Genomic DNA, 17283 nt, shown 5'->3' on the forward strand with positions numbered 1-17283 from the left:
ATATATATATATATATATATAAAATATATTTTTTCTTCCTTAAACAACAATTAGCCCATACGGGTATCAGTAGATTAAGTTTCAATTATTACTATTTCATTTAATATTGGTGATTGGGCAGCCTTCTCCTTCTGCCTGTCTCTGCCTCTCTTTCTCTCTGTGTCTCTCATGAGTAAATGAATAAAATCTTAAAAAAAAAAAGTATATATATATATATATATGATCATTTTCTTTTTATATTTGAAAAGCTAATGTTTCTAATGTCTTTTATATTCTAAAGCAGATAATGGGTGAAATGTTTTCTTAGGAGGAATATATTTGTTAATTAGGTATGTGTTTAATGAATTATTAGCAAATTATTCCAAAAAAATAATCTATAGTTTGTTTTTAACAATACTTCTGAATGCCTTAAGCTCATTTATATAAAGATGTGGTATATTTTCAATTATCTTTATTCTAGATCAGGAGTTGTCAAATTTTTCCTTTGAATATAACCAGATAGTAATATTTAGGCATCTGTTTATTTAATAATAAAAAATATTTATTTATTTATTTATTTATTTATTTATTTATTTATTTATGAGAGAGAGAGAATATGTGCAGGGAGAGGGGGAACGGGAGAGGGAGAGATACTAAGCAGACTCCCCACTGAGCATGGAGCCCAACCTGGGCCACAATCCCAAGACCCTGAGATCATGACCTGAGCCAAAAACAAGAGTCAGACACTTAATGGACTGAGCCACCCAGGTACCCCATAGGTGTCTGTTTCTTATGGTCTCTGTTGCAACTACTCAACTCTGGCATTGTAGTGCAAAGGCAACCATGGAAAATTTGAAAATAAAAGGATGTGACTGTAACCTAATAAAACTTTATTTAGAAACAACAGATGGCCAGTGCATGGGCCATAGTTTACCAGTCTCTGTTGTAGATTAATAATATATACATGTACAAATTAGTAGACAGATTAAAGTTATCTGAATGTGAGAACACTAATAAACTTCACCATTTTTATTGCTAAAATGTTATCCCATCAAAATCATTTGATTATTTAATATCAATTATGTAAACTAGACTAATAAAATATTTCAGGTTTTGTTTGTTTTGATTTTTTTCTGTGCAAATTCAGAGTAAGGAAAGATTGAAAAATAAGTGAACAGTGTTTTAGGGACATGTGGAACAATATTAAAAACTCTAACATATCTGTAATCAGTTTCTCAGAGAGACACAGGGACATAATATTTGAAAAAAGTGTCTGATATTTTTGCAAAAGTATTGCTAGATACAAATTTAGAGATTTGAGAAGCTGAGCAAAACACAAGTAGAATAAAAACAAAGAAAACGACCTAGGCATCTTGTCAAATCACTAAAATCAAAGTTAAAGAGAAAAATCAAGATGAATCTTCAGAGTAGCCAGAAAAAAATAGCATGTCTTGCACAAGGGGTTATGATTTGAACTATCATTGACTTCTTATCAGAAACAACATAGGCTTGAAGACAATGGAACAATGTATTTTTTAAGTGCCACCGAAATTGATTTCTGCATCCACTGAGAATGTCTTTTAAAAATGAAATTGATATAAAGATGTTTTCAAGTAGAAGAAACAAAGATAATTTTTTTTCCAGAAAACCTGTACTTTAAGAAATGCTAAAAGAAGTTTTTTAAATGAAGGATAAAAATATAATAAAATAAAAAAATAAGGATAAGATGAAGAATACTGATATGAAATGAAAACTTGAATCTAGAAGAAATAATAACAAAAAATTGTGAATAAAATATATTTTCCTCTCAATATTTTTTAAATATTTTATTTATTTATTCATGAGAGACACACAGAGAGAGAGAGAGAGAGAGAGAGAGGTAGAGATACAGGCAGAGGGAGAAGCAGGCTCCATGCAGGGAGCCCAACCATGGGACTCGATCTCGGGACTCCAGGATCATGTCCCTGGGCGGAAGGCAGACACTAAGCCAATGAGCCATCCAGGGATCCCCTCCACTTAAGATGCTTAATGATATATAACTATTTTGAGGTAAAATTATATTACTGTCTTGTGAGATTTAGAACATATGTAGTCATAACACATGTATATATAACAAGTAGAGTATAATGGACTTGAGGTAGGTAAATTGTTATATATAGTCACAAAGTTTCCACATTTTCTGTTCGATGTAAATATGTTATTTCTTGTGGACTACAAAAACCTATGGAAGCATATTTTTGTCCATAGGGTAGGCACCAAAAATTTGTGCAAATATTTTTATCTAAAATGTTCTTAGGTTAACTAAAATGAAAGTCTAAAAGTATTCCCAGTAGTTCAAAAGAAGACAAGAAAATGAGACAAAAAAGATAATGATAAGCAATAAAATAAAATAAGATTCTAAAATTAAATCTAATCTCATCAATAATTGAACTAAGTAGTAATGAACTAAACATACCAATTAAATGTAATGATGACAGAATGGAGAAGTATAATTCTACAAATGATGCATTTTATTTTTTTTATTTTTTATTTTTTATTTTTTCAAATGATGCATTTTAAATAAAATGGTATGGAGATGTTGAAAGTAATTGGATAGAAAAATATATACCAACCCAAAGTATAAGAAGCTTAAGTAGACTGTGTGTACTAGAATAATACGGGAAAAAAGTAGATTTCATGACAACTATAAATTGCAAGAGATAAAGAGCAGTATCTCATAATGGTGAAAGGTGAAATATTTGGAAATATCAAACAATTAAAAATATATATGTTCAAATAATAGAGCTTCTAAGTTTGTGAAACAAGAATTGATAGATATGGAGATATACAATATATCATAAGCAGATTGTGCGATATTGAATTTGTCTTTCAGAAATTGATAAACACAACCAGGAGGAAAAAAACAAGGGAAACATAGAAACTCTGAGAAAAACTCTGTCAATCACTTGGAATTGATTGTGATCTACAGAATATTGAACCTAACAACTTCATGATATGCAATCATTTCAATTAGACATGGTACATTCAGCAAGATGCATTACTTGATGAAAGTTAAAGCAAATGTTAAATAATTTAAAAAGCTAAATATTTTACAGAGTTAGTTGTATAAATAAAATGCAATTACAGTAATCAATAACATGTCTCTTAAAACTACAAATTTTGTTAAGTTTAACTATACACGTAAATAATTCAGAAATGCTCACCTGCATGCATATATACAGAAAGATACACAAGATGAATATATTTTGATCTAGAAAGCATAACATATCAAAATCTATATGATACAGATATTAAAATAGTTGAGTAAATTTATAGTTCTAAAATTTATGTTAGAAATATTTGGAAGGAAGTTTATAGTGTTACACACTAGACCACTCATTGTATGATCCATTTAAGGGAGTTGGTAGAGGAAGCCAGGTGAGCATGGGCCAGAAAACAATCAGTATTATTGTTTTCTCTGGGTAAATGGATACAGGAATTGAAAGAGAAGGGGCATGAAGGCAATTTCTGTAGCAGTGATGGTGTTCTCTCTCTTGTTTGGGATTTCAATTGCAAATGGTATATTTATGAAGATTGACTATACCTCAAACAATCAAGGAAGATTCATAATAAAAAAAATCAATATTAGACAGAGCATTGTCTGATCACAATACAATAAAATTAGAAATCCATAACAAAAATCAAATTGAAATTAAAACCTTGTTATTAATCAACTGTTGGGCCTAAAGGAAAATACTAAAATTTCAGAACATTTTGGAAATAATCAAAGAAAAGCAACTGGAAGTTATAGGATAACCAAGTTATGAGAAAAATTATAGTAAATAGATTTATATTAAAGAGATAAAAAGAAAAAAATGAAATTAAATATGTAATGAATAAAGCTAGGAAAAGAATTTAAACCAATAGTAAATGAATATATCCAATTCAGATATCCTTCAATAGAGATTAATTTAATAAATTCTATGTACCCAATGTAATGCTATGAAGCCTAACAAGGAATGAAGATGAGCTATAAGCATTGATATTAATATATTTTTAAATAAATAAGGTGGACAATGTGTGAAAGTATGCTTCCATTTTATCTAAGAAAGGATGGATGACACAAGTATGCATGTGTGTATTAAAAACAATTACACAAACATAAGCCAATAAATTAAAATAAAAAGGTTATGCATGTGTAAGTAGAGACAGAGAACAGAGTAAAGAGCACATAAAGAAAAGTCACATTTCTAAATTGAACTCGATAAAAAAAAAGAAAAAGAAAAAAAATAAATGAACACAGATCTCAAAAGTAAAAAAACGTTAAAAAAAGAAAAAGAAAAGTTGCATTTCTGTTTTTGTACAGTTAGCTTTGGATACATAGACATTTTCCACAATTTTAAAACCAAATCATATAAAAAAGCAAATCCGAAAGAGTTAAAGATCAGGAACATAACAGGGATGTCCACTCTCACCACTGTTGTTCAACACAGTACTGCAAGTTCTAGCCTCAACAATAAGATAACAAAAAGAAATAAAAGGCATCCAAATTGACAAAGAAGTCAAATTCTCACTCTTCGTAGATGACATGATACTGTATGTAAAAGATTCAAAAGACTCCATCCAAAAATTGCTAGAATTATTACAGGAATTCAGCAAAGTCACAGGATATAAAATCAATGCACAGAAGTCAGTTACATTTATAGACACTAGCAATGAGGCAGAAGAAAGAGAAATCAAGGAATTAATTCCATTTACAATGGCACAAAAATCCTTAAGATACCTAGGAATATCTAACCAGAGAGGTAAAGGAGCTGTACTCTGAGAATTATAGAACACTCATGAAAGAAATTGAGAAAGACACAAGGAAATAGAAAAACATTTTGTGCTCAAGAACTGGAAGAACAAATATTGTTAAAATGTCTGTGCTACCCAAAGCAATCTACACACACAATGTGGTCCCTATCAAATACCATCAACATTTTTCACAGAGCTGGAACAAATAATCTTAAAATTTGTATGGAAAGAGAAAAGACCCCAGAAAGCCAAAGGAATGTTGAAAAAGAAAACTAAAGCACGATGCACAATTCTGGTGCATCACAATTCTGGACTTCAAGGTGTATTACAAAGCTATAATCATCAAGACAGTACCACAGTGTAGTACTGGCACAGAAACAGACACATAGATCAATGGACCACAATAGAGAATCCAGAAATGGACACAACTGTATGGTCAACTAATCTTTGACAGAGCAGAAAAGAATATCCAATGGAAAAAAGACAGTCTCTTCAACAAATGGTACTGGGAAAATTGGACAGCCACATGCAGAAGAATAAAACTGGACCTCTTTCTTTCTTTTATTTTTTGTAAGATTTATTTATTAATTAATGAGAGAGAGAGAGAGAGAGAGAGAGGCAGAGACAGGCAGAGGGAGAAGAAGGCTCTTTGCAGGAGACCTATGTGGGACTCAATTCCGGATCCTGGAATCATGACCTGAGCTAAAGGCAGACGCTCAACTGCTGAGCCACTCAGGTATCCAGGACCACTTTCTTACAGCATACACAAAAATAAACTCAAAATGGATGAAAGACCTAAATGTGAGACAGAAATCCATCAAAATCGTAGAGAACAGAGGCAGCAACCTCTTTGACCATGGCCACAGCAACTTCTTACTAGACATGTTGCCAGAAGCAAGGGAAACAAAAGCAAAAAAGAACTACTGGGCCTTTATCAAGATAAAAAACGAACAAAGAAACAAAAAAAACAAAACAAAACAAAAACAAAACTTTTGCACAGCAAAGGAAACAGTCAACAAAACTAAAAGCCAACCTAAGGAATGGGAGAGGTATCTGCAAATATCTTATCAGATAAAGGGATAGTATCCAAAATCTGTAAAGACCCTATCCAGCTCAACACCCAAAAAACCAAAAAAATCCAGTGAAGAAATGGGTGGAAGACATGAACAACATTTCTCCAAATGAGACATACAAATGGCCAGCAGACATATGAAAAAATGCTCAACATCACTCGGCATCAGGGAAATCCAAATCAAAACCAAAATGAGATATCATTTACACCAGTCAGAATAGCTAAAATTAATAAACTCAGGAAACAACATATGTTGGCAAGAATGTAGGGAAAGGAGAACCCTCTTCCACTGTTGGTGGGAATGAAAACTGGTGCAGCCACTCTGGAAAACAGTAATGGAGTTTCCTCAAAAAGTTAAAAAATAGAACTATCTTACAACCCAGTATTTGCTCTATAGGTATTTATCCAAAGGATACAAGCATAGTGATTCCAAGGCACACATGCACCCCAATGTTTATAACAGCAATATCCACAATAGCCAAAATATGGAGAGACACCAGATGTCCATTGAAAGATGAATAGAGAGATGCCTGGGTGATTCAGTGGTTGAGCATCTGCCTTTGGCTCAGGGCATGATCCCCAAGTCATGGGATGAAGTCCCGTATTGGGATCCCTGCATGGAGCCTGTGTCTCTGCCTCTCTGTGTCTATCATGAATAAATAAATAAAATCTTAAAAATAAAAATAAAAATGAATAGATAAAATATAGTATATATATATGCAATGGAATATTACTTAGCTATCAAAAAGAATGAAATCTTGTCATTTAAGAGATGTGGATGGAACTAAAGGGTATTAAGCTAGGTGAAATAAGTCAATCAGAGAAAGACAAATATCATGATTACACTCATACGTAGAAATTAAGAAACAAAATAGCTGAAAGTAGGGCAGGGGAAGTAAAAAGTTTAAAAGATGAAAACAAAGGAGGAGACAAACCATAAGAGACTCTTTAACTATGGGAAACAAACTGAGGGTTGCTGGAGGGGTGGTGAGTGGGGGGATGGGATAACTGGGTGATAGGCATTAAGTAGGGCACTTGATATGTGGAGGACTGGGTGTTTTATGCAACTAACTAATCACTAAGTTATACTTCTGTACCTAATAATAATTGTATGTTAGTTAAATTGAATTTAAATAAAAAAATTAAAAATAAACAGTTAAAGTAAAATAAAACAAATGAATTTAACTATACCAAGCTGGTTGCATAGCTCATATGAAGTAAATATATCAAGTAATTTTAAAATATAGTAGTCTGATGAGGTATATCTTAAAGAGAAAAAAAAAACTGCAATAAATAAATAAACTGTTCTCATTAATCATATTATTGGTAGCAATATTGGTATTTTTATTCTGAAAGTGGCATACATGTAAAAAATGCATGTAAAGCAAATTAGTAATAATGAGAATTTGATTATGAGCCCTGTTTTTAAGTATAAAAAACACATAAGTATGAGATAAAAAAAAGTTAAGTAAAAATCCAAAGTCATGTACATTATCTAGGAATATCAGGATGAACTTATGATCTATGTGCATATGTATGTGTATTTTTTAGCTCTATTCCCTGAAAAAGAATGGAAACAGTGACTAATTTAGTAGCAATGAATATCACTATTGGCAGATTCTAGACTCTTCATATCATTCCCCCTAATATGAATGAGGGTTCTTTGGAGAAATAACTGATTCCAGTTTTTTTTGTGACAAGTAATATATAAACGCTTTGTCATATCAGAAAATGAGGAAACTGCCACAGAGGTCATGTCAAGAAGGCATAAATGCTATCATGCATTTGCTTTCAGTGGCCAAAGATGGCACAATTTTGAGCATCAATACACGTAATAATTATACTAAACATACATACTAAATACATCTGAATCCAAGATATTGTGCTACTTAAATATGTATAGTAATAACACAGATGCCACTTTGAATGATTCTAGAAAGCAACTCCATATTCTGAATTTTGGGAAATGAAAAGAAATAAGCTTTTAATTTGCCTTCCTGGTAAAAACTCTGCCTCAGAGTAGGCAAAGGATTTTTAAGGTAAAATTGCTTTTTACAGTGTCCAGCTAAACATGAAGTTGGGATGATAAAATTAGAATTTCAACACTTTGCAATCCATAATGAAGTAATAGATATAGGTAGCTAAATTTATTATTTTGTTATGGAATAGGAAAAATAATGATTGCCATGTATGTGCTTCCTAATGGAAGACTATGTCACCCATGATGTAGCCTTGGATAAAAAAAAAAAAAAAAAAAAAAAAAAAAAAAGACCAAAAAATCAAAATCAGATCAAGACTCTAGAATTAACAACCATTTTTAAGAAAATAAAGGACACATACCAATATATTGAAGAAACTTCATGGAGAAACTTGGCAAAATCACAACTCAATAGGATAAATGGCTTAGTTAAAACAAAACGAAACATAACAAAACAAAAAGACTTTTGAAGTAATCAGTATAGAGGCAGGGTCAATTATAAATTATAAGAAATTCAAGAGAAATGCGAATGGCATTTTATTGACTTTTTTGTTGTTGTTGTGATTGTTCCTGATTAAAACATATTGTAAAAACAATTTTAAGACATACGACCATTGAAGACACTGACAGGATATTTGTTATTAGAATAATTGTTAACTTATTTAGGTGTAACAGTGGTTTTGGGCATTTGTATAGTTTAATTAAAGAGTTTCTGTCTTAAAAATGTAATAATCTATATAGATAAATACTAATTGATGCATAATATTGATGGCCTCCAGAGCCTTATATTGAAGCAAATTTCCAACTTAAGTTTATTAACCAAAATTTTGGATTGTTTTACTCTAGTAATGATTTTCATATATATATCCATATATATATATATATATATATATATGGATAGTTAAATGATGGATGGATAGAAAATACATACATACATACATATATACATACATTCATAACTGTGGTGATGGATGAACGGATAAAAAAGAGATGGTGACAGATGAGGTGGAGGAAAGGAGAGAATGTGGGAAAGGGAGAGAACTTGTACAGATATGTGCATGTAAATGTGCAGACAACCATTCTATGAACTTACTAGTCATCACAAGTTATTTTCCTATTTTATTAAGTGATTTAATTTCCCCTCAGTCCCTTCCTTTCCAGTATTTCTGTGAAGATAATTCTAAGGAGAAATTGCAAAAACTTCCATCTCTTAGTAAAATTGTTCTTGCATTAGTATCTGGATTAAATGATCACAGTTGCCTTATAAATAATCAAATAACTATGTGTAAGATTAAAATCAGTATTTGAGAGGCAAAAAGAATGATCTTTATTGAAGTTTTCAACTGCACAGATGAATAGCACACAATTTAACAGAGAAATTTAAACTGTTCCGTTTGGAATATTGATAACTGAATAATGAGGAATGGTGGCATGGTGTTACCTATTTAAAATGTATTTAAAACCAATAATGACTCAGCAATTAATTTATTGAGAACATAAATTTAGGGGATTCTCTGGAACCATTAAATGAGGTAACCTAACTTCATTACTATGTAAAAAGATATCAGAATTATTATTATTAAATTCTGTATTTGGTTTATTATATGTATTACATTACCTTATAAGATTATAATTCAAACAGTAGTTCCTTAAGAAAAATGATTTAGGCAAGATATAATTTGGTCAAAATGTACAGCTAAATAAGTCTGTCAGGAAATTCAGCTTTGGTTATCATATAATTATTGGCAAAGGAATTATGTAAAGGAAATTGGAATTTAATAACTGAAACCTGAAAATTATTTAACAAACAACAGCAAAAGTGGTTTGCCTTATTTTGGTGTATTAAAAATTACTCTTTTTGGGGTGCATGGGTGGCTCAGTCAGTTAAGCATCTGCCTTCGATCCAGGTCACAATCCCAGGGTCTAGGGGCCTGGGATCAAGCCCCTCATTGGGTTCCCTGCTCAGTAGGGAGTCTGTTTCTCCCTCTGCCTCTGCCCTTTCCAACCTCTCACACATTCTCTCTCAAATAAATAAAATTTAAAAAAAAATAAATTTTTAGGAATTGTGATATGATTCAAAAAAAGGTACAAGGTTTAAGAATAAATCCTTTCAGGACTCCTGGGTGCCTCAGTGGTTGAGCATCTGCCTCTGGCTCAGGGCTTGTCCCACCCACATCAGGCTCCTTGCATGGAGCCTGCTTCTCCTGTCTATTTCTCTGTCTCTCTCTGTGTGTCTCTCATGAATAAATAAATAAAATAAAATAAATCCTTTTTTTACTCCTATTTTTGCTCTTAAGCTACTTAGTATGTGTTTCAAGTTAAAAAAAAAATGTAACCACGAAGTATATAACTGGAGAGTCACATGATCTTATTTAACAAATTAAAACAATAAGTATAAATTCAATTAAAACATTGTTTGCCAATTTTTTTCAATATCAGACACTGTGATAGCCTTTCTTTGTTTAGATACACTGTTCTTTTATGGCCTTCTAAAAAGACCTAATAATGTATTATTTCTTTCAATTAAAACGAATTGGATTTTGAGCATTTCTTGACATCTTCATGACATCTCATAGCTAACTATTCATTTGAAGGAAAAGTCATAGGTCAATTTATTATTCCTTTTATAATTCTTATTGCCATTTTCTCTGAAGACAATTCAATTGTAGCTCAATGAGTTAATTCTGTTATTCATCCACTATACAATGTAAATAAATGTCTATAATTTTAACCTCTTTCAAATCTAGAGTGTCAAACTGTTTATAATTAGGGTCATGAATCAAGATTGAGTCCATTTTACTTTGTCTAACATTTGGAGTATAAAAGGTGAATTTATGCTATTTAACATTTATCTTTGTATTATTTATTTTATTATGGAAAATTGAAGTGTTTTCTTTTTCTTTTTTTTGTTTGAAGTGTTTTCTTAAGGTTTACAGAAGTTAGCACTCTAAACTGAAGGTTCCATTGCAAAAGAAATATTAACTCTTACTGAAATATATATACTACCTTAAATTTTAGTGAATATTCATGAACGCTATTTATGAACTGGATAAACTGGAGACTTAAATTGACCTCTCTTAAAACATTAAAATATGCCTGTAGGATGACTGGGAGAATATAAAAACACTTTTAAATTTTAAGCTATAAATATTGTCTCTGAATATAGATTTTCATTTATCGGAGATCTGCCACATTGTTTTCTGCTTATCACAGGATATCTATATTCATCTCGGATAATCCCTCCCTTTCTCTCTCTTTCTCTCTCTCTTTCTCTCCTTCTCTCTCCAGTGACCCTCCCTCCCTTCCTCCTTCTCCCTTTCTCCCTCCTCCTCTTCCATGAGATTATAAGACATTCAATTTTGACACCAGGTGGGGATCCCTGGGTGGCTCAGTGGGTTGGTGCCTGCCTTTGGCCCAGGGAGCGATCCTGGAGTCCCAGGATCGAGTCCCACGTCGGGCTCCCCACATGGAACCTGCTTCTGTCTCTGCCTCTTTCTATGTCTATCATGAATAAATAAATAAAAATTAAAAAAAAAAAAAAACTTGACACCAAATGTAATTTTTTTATTTTTTATTTTTTATGATAGTCACACACACACACACACACAGAGGCAGAGACATAGGCAGAAGGAGAAGCAGACTCTATGCACCGGGGAGCCCGACGTGGGATGGATTCGATCCCGAGTCTCCAGGATCTCGCCCTGGGCCTAAGGCAGGCGCCAAACCACTGGGCCTAAGGCAGGCGCCAAACCACTGCGCCACCCAGGGATCCCATTTTTTTCAACTCTTTAAACAATTGGAAACTCTGTAAATTTAGAAAAGGGACATTTTGTGTATTTTTTAAAGTCAAGACAGAAATAACATTCCCTTGAGTTTTACCAAATCTTTTCTTATCTCTGCATGTCTGTCTTTATCCATCTACATTAAAATCGGTCTGCGTTTATACATTCCCTGGTGGTTCCCATTCTGGATTTTTAAAATAAATGGATCATACAATTTAGATATTTCAATCATGTTTTGTCTTTTGTTCCTTTAGCATTGCTAAATCAGGCTTTTTGTTTTTATTTTTGTTTTCCATTTTTTTAGGTTCCTTGAATTTCAAAGCATTGTTAAGGCTTGAGAAAGGATCGAGATATTTATCAGCTTACAAAGAGCTTCTTAGTATTTTGGAATTTCAAGAACGTGGTGCACATTTTAAAATTCTATAAGGTATTACCCTACAGCTTTGGTATAAAATAAAACTTGGTATAGCTGTAAGAGCTTTCCTCAGCCTCAGTAGTCGTGTTTTCTCTGGGAGACTTAGCTTAATATAATGTCCCTTTCCCTCTATTTAGCTATTTAAAATCAATGGTCTAACAAAACTTCTGAGGTGGTAAGTTGGGTCAGTGTGCAGTAGAGAGATCTTTCAGACTGTGTTTTCTTTTATCTCTTTGTTTTATGAACACTTCCACATTTAGCTGTCTTATGCCCTCTGGGAGATCAACCAACCTCAGAGTATTTTCTTAAAGCCTTTTCTGAACTTCTTCCGTTATTATGAGAATTGTGAAGTCTTTTCTCTGAACCTTTTCCAGTTGATTAATGTGGTCAGCACTGTGTCTTTGTGTGAGTCACTTTGATTCCTCTCCCTGGGACTGTATTCACAATTTTTTACACTTTTTTGTTCCTTATTGATTCTCCCGCTAAGAACTTCTCTTTTTTTTTCCTGGGATATTGAGATTCCACATTGTTGCACATCCAATTCCTTTAGCTTTTCAGAAGGTTCTTACTGAATTGTTCGTTCAACAGCGGGACTAGGAAAACCCAGTAGCAGAGAGGATTCCATGTCTGAAGATATGCACAAGAGGAAACCAAAACTAAAGTAAAAATCAATCAATAAATGAACCTCCCTAAATTATTTAAATACAAGTATGGAATGTTAAGGGAAAGGTGTTGTGGGATCCCTGGTTGGCGCAGCGGTGTGGCGCCTGCCTTTGGCCCAGGGCGCGATCCTGGAGACCCGGGATTGAGTCCCACATTGGGCTCCCGGTGCATGGAGCCTGCTTCTCCCTCTGCCTAGGTCTCTGCCTATATCTGTGCCTCTCTCTCTCTCTCTGTGGGACTATCATAAATAAATAAAAATTAAAAAAAAAGGGGGGGGGAAGGTGTTGTAAATCATTATATGATAGAATGTTGGAAACATAAACCTTTGTAAATATCATCTACTCCAACACATCGTTTTACAAAAGAAACTGCATGAGAAGGCCAAGCCGTTTGTTGTCTGATCTGAAACAGGAAGATAATTATGGTAACATCATCAAAGGATATAGATCCTAACTGCTCCTTTGTAAACTTTTGCAAGTTTTCAAACTTCAGAAGGAATTGCTAGAGTCTTTAGTATGCATTAAATGATTGATGATCCATATTAAAACAAATATAATGTGAGATTCCAAGGAAATCACTAACAAAATTTATGGGTGTAAATACTTTAACCAAGAAATAGTAAGAAAATTATAATACAAACCTAGAAGAATTCGTCATTCAAACTTTAAAGAATTTTTAAAACTCTTTTGTCACTTCCAAGATAGACAAGAATATGTACATGATACATTAGGATGAGATATTCGAAAACCAGGCAGTGTAGAACTTGACTTAAAAAGGTCCTTTTTGAATACACACACATACACACATATGTAGATATATAAATCAGTAGATACATTTCAGTATTTCACACACATACACACACATATATATATACATAAAGTGAAATAAATATTAAAGGATGTACATAGTACAATTTTGCTTGAAGACCTTTGCTCCACATATAAAGTATACTAAATTTCCTTGTAACCAATGACTATATTATCTTCATTTCTATTTAATTTATTTACTTACTTAAAATAGTAAAGAATATATTTTTATTGTTCAGCACAAAACTTGGTTGTTTCTTGGGGGAGGGATTCCTATAATCTTTTAACAGCTTAGATTGTTTTTGAAAATTACTGTCACACTTGTAATAACTAGAATTTTAACAAACTTTTTGGAACCTAAAGCAAATATTTAAATATTATATTGTTGTTCTCTACTTTTGTCAAGAAGAAAACTTCTTTGATTACTTTTGTGGAATACAGATTAATTTTTCAATCAATAATATTTTTAGGGGATCCCTGGGTGGTCAGTGGTTTAGCTCCTGCCTTTGGCCGAGGGCGCGATCCCGGAGTCCCGGGATCGAGTCCCACATTGGGCTCCCGGCATGGAGCATGCTTCTCCCTCTGCCTGTGTCTCTGCCTCTCTCTCTCTCTCTCTACCATGAATAAATAAATAAATAAATAAATAAATAAATAAATAAATAAATCTTTAAAAAATATTTTTTAAAAAACAGATAAAGTAAGGTCATAAAAGGCTTATTTTAAATGTTTCATATTTTTATAATTTCTGCAGTGATCAAAAAATAAAAATCTCTCCTAAATTTTAGTAACAACACTTTTTTTGGGGGGGAGGAGTGCCTCCCCAGTGACAACACTTTTGTAGGGAAATTTTCTGACATTTTTCTTTCAAATTTCCCTGTTTTTCTTTTTTTATGTTAGAGGTTTATGTATTTATGTTTCAAATGGAAAGGAAACTGAGTGAGCCAAAATAAAAGAGCCATGATACCTGATTATCATTAACTCAGAAAATATCAAGGGTTAATGATGATTGATGAGTGTGAGGGCAGAACAATACTTAGATCCATCAATTATCCTCTATTTTGATGTTACATTGAACAGATAAGTCAAGTCAAGAAATTAAAAGTGTAATTATTGTACATCCCTCCATGAAATCTATTAATAACCATAGGTTGGAAAAAAAGGTGAAAATAATTTCACTTTAAAATATTCTAAGTTCTTACTAATATGATGCTAACTTTATTAAGCACCCTTCCTACAGGTCAAATGCTGCTCTAGATACTGAGGCATAATGTCATGGGCTCTCAGTGAGCTTCCAAATTAATAGAGGAAAGAGACCTGTTATTCCACAGTTAGAAGGGAGTGACTTCTAAACTGAGCTATGAATGATGAGTAAGAATATCTAGAGTTTAGAGGAGGCATAAGACAGTGCAACAAGGACAACTGCAGCGAAGTACTCTAATCCATTGCAAATCATAAGCTAATTCTCTAAAGCAAAAGAAAGATATCACCTTAGGAGAAATAAAATAATTTAAACAGTTGGAGGAGGATGGGGTGATAGTGTGTGTGCCATGTACACACACACACATACACACACACGAGTGTACCCTCATTTGCAATAGAGGACACCTTGAAGGGTTTAGGAGCAACAGTCTGTTTAGAAAGAGAAGCCTAAGAATATATTTGCTTCACCCTTTTCATAAAATAAGGAAATGCCAGTTTTCTAGATCAGAGTGTTGGCTAGGTCAGTACTGATGCAGTAAAACCTCTCAAACTTGTGTTTTCTCAAATCCTCGTGGATAAATTTGCTGGGCCAAGGCACTGAAGAACCTTCTAATCCTTGTTGAAAAGGTTGGACCATGTTCTGAAGGCAGAGAGATGTCATTCAAGAGTTCTAAGAAAATGGTAATGATCAGAATGTGTTTGTATTTATTTATTTATTTATTTATTTATTTATTTATTTATTTATTTATTTATTTATTTGAGACACAGAGAGAGAAAATGAGAGAGAGAGGCAGAGACACAGGTAGAGGGAGAAGCAGGCTCCATGCAGGGAGCCCAATGTGGGACTCGATCTCGGGACTCTAGGATCACACCCTGGGCCGAAGGCAGATGCTCAACACTGAGACACCCAGGCGTCCTGTTAAGGGAAAATTTATAAGATATATGGAAATTTGAGAAGAAATTACATATGTGAGTTATTGCTCTCTCTCTCTCTACTGGTCCTGGAAGAATACGCGTTCAAATTGCTTTTATAAATGATTGCTTCTCAAAAATGGCAGATGTATTGTTAAAAAACAGTATGATTTTTATTATTTTAATCACCATTAATGCTAATAGCACCCTAAGTTGATAAGTACATTCATTAGGCTCTTTGAAGAATGTTTTCTGAAAGAATAAATTTTTCTCAACATATTTGGTTATGTATATTGTGACTCATTACATTTCCATAGTAGTGCTAAGAAATATGTTTTAAAAATTATTTTTTGTTTATTCCTTAATAGCAATATTTTTTAATGTCTTAAATAGTAAAGAGATGCATCTCTCCATCAAGTTGTAATTGAGACTAAGCAAAGTATTTTTAAAGTTTTCATATTTATTAAATATAAATATAATTCCATTCATTGATAGTTAATATTGCCTTAGTTTTTACAGATTATCATAGATAACCATGATTTTATATTGTTTGAAGTATAAAGATGGAAAACTTTGTAGAGTTATTAATTAGTCCTGAATTTGTGAATGTATATGTTAAGATTTTTCTAATTCAAAAGAAAATTGGGAAGCAAACAGCTTTGTTATTTATTTTGCTGAATTCCTATGACTGAATATTCACCATTTTATGTGCATCTTATGTAATGAAATATATGGATGTTCTGTTACATAAAACAAAGTAAGCAATATATAACAATTTGATGTAGAAAAACATTTAAAACTATTTAAGAAATAAATGATATGAAGAATAATCATAGGAAGAGTTTTCAATGTATCATTTGAAATGCTTATTTAGTCATCTGATTATTATTTTCCTATTTTTTAAATTTTTGAGTTGGCTTTACCAGATGAACTTATTGGGCATAACATGCAAAAGTATTTGTATATTAGTCAAGAGTTTTAGAGAAACAGAATCAGTACAATGTGTGTATGTACATAAAATTTTCTTCTTTTTTTTTTTTTTTAGGAATTGGCTTATGTGATTATGGACACTGGTAAACCCCAAGTCTGCAGGATAAATTGACAGACTGGAGACCTAAGAGAGAGTTGATTTTGCAGCTTGAGTCCAAAGACAGACAGGAGGCTTCCTTCTTTGAAGGAGAGGGAATTTTCTATAAAACTAGTTTTCTATGAAACCAATGATTTTAAGGAAAAGTCCAAACATCCTGAATCTTTAAGTGTATTGTTATTTCATAGGACATCAACTAACTGGTAGAATTAAGGCTTGCTCTTTTTTATACCCTATTTTCTTCTTTTTTTTCCCTCCCTCCTTCTTTCCCTCCTTCCTGCCCTTTCTCCCTCCTTTTTTCCTTCCTATCTTCTGTTTCTTTTTGCAAGCATTGCACGTTCATTTTCATTTAAAGAGATATAGAAAGGCAACTTAAAAAAGGATATACAAAATTTTAGATGAGGATCTTTTTTCTTCATTACACCTATGCATATGTGAGCAAGGTTTTATTTAAACTTTTAACAAGGTTTTATTGTATCCATAGCTGAATGAAATACTTAAGCATTAATAGTTGTTTCAGAGGCATGATATAGTTTATGTGCAGCACACTTTATTTTATCCTAAATGTTTATGATCTAAAGAATAAAAACAATAGTTTAAATGTTCAAGTGAC

General features: G+C 32.5%; 1 long non-coding RNA gene across 1 annotated transcript in view; it reads left to right on the forward strand.

Moving 5' to 3' along the window:
- Positions 1-17278, forward strand: part of LOC144301581 (uncharacterized) — a 33176-nt gene extending 15898 nt beyond the window's left edge. Inside the window, exons 2-4 of the long non-coding RNA XR_013368343.1 lie at positions 11892-12014; positions 15299-15352; positions 16629-17278. This is a non-coding gene — a long non-coding RNA (uncharacterized LOC144301581). The remainder of the gene's footprint in view (positions 1-11891; positions 12015-15298; positions 15353-16628) is intronic.
- The last annotated feature ends 5 nt before the right edge of the window (positions 17279-17283 follow it).

Source organism: Canis aureus, chromosome 30 (genome assembly GCF_053574225.1).
Source record: "Canis aureus isolate CA01 chromosome 30, VMU_Caureus_v.1.0, whole genome shotgun sequence".
Classification (NCBI taxonomy): Eukaryota; Metazoa; Chordata; class Mammalia; order Carnivora; family Canidae; genus Canis; species Canis aureus.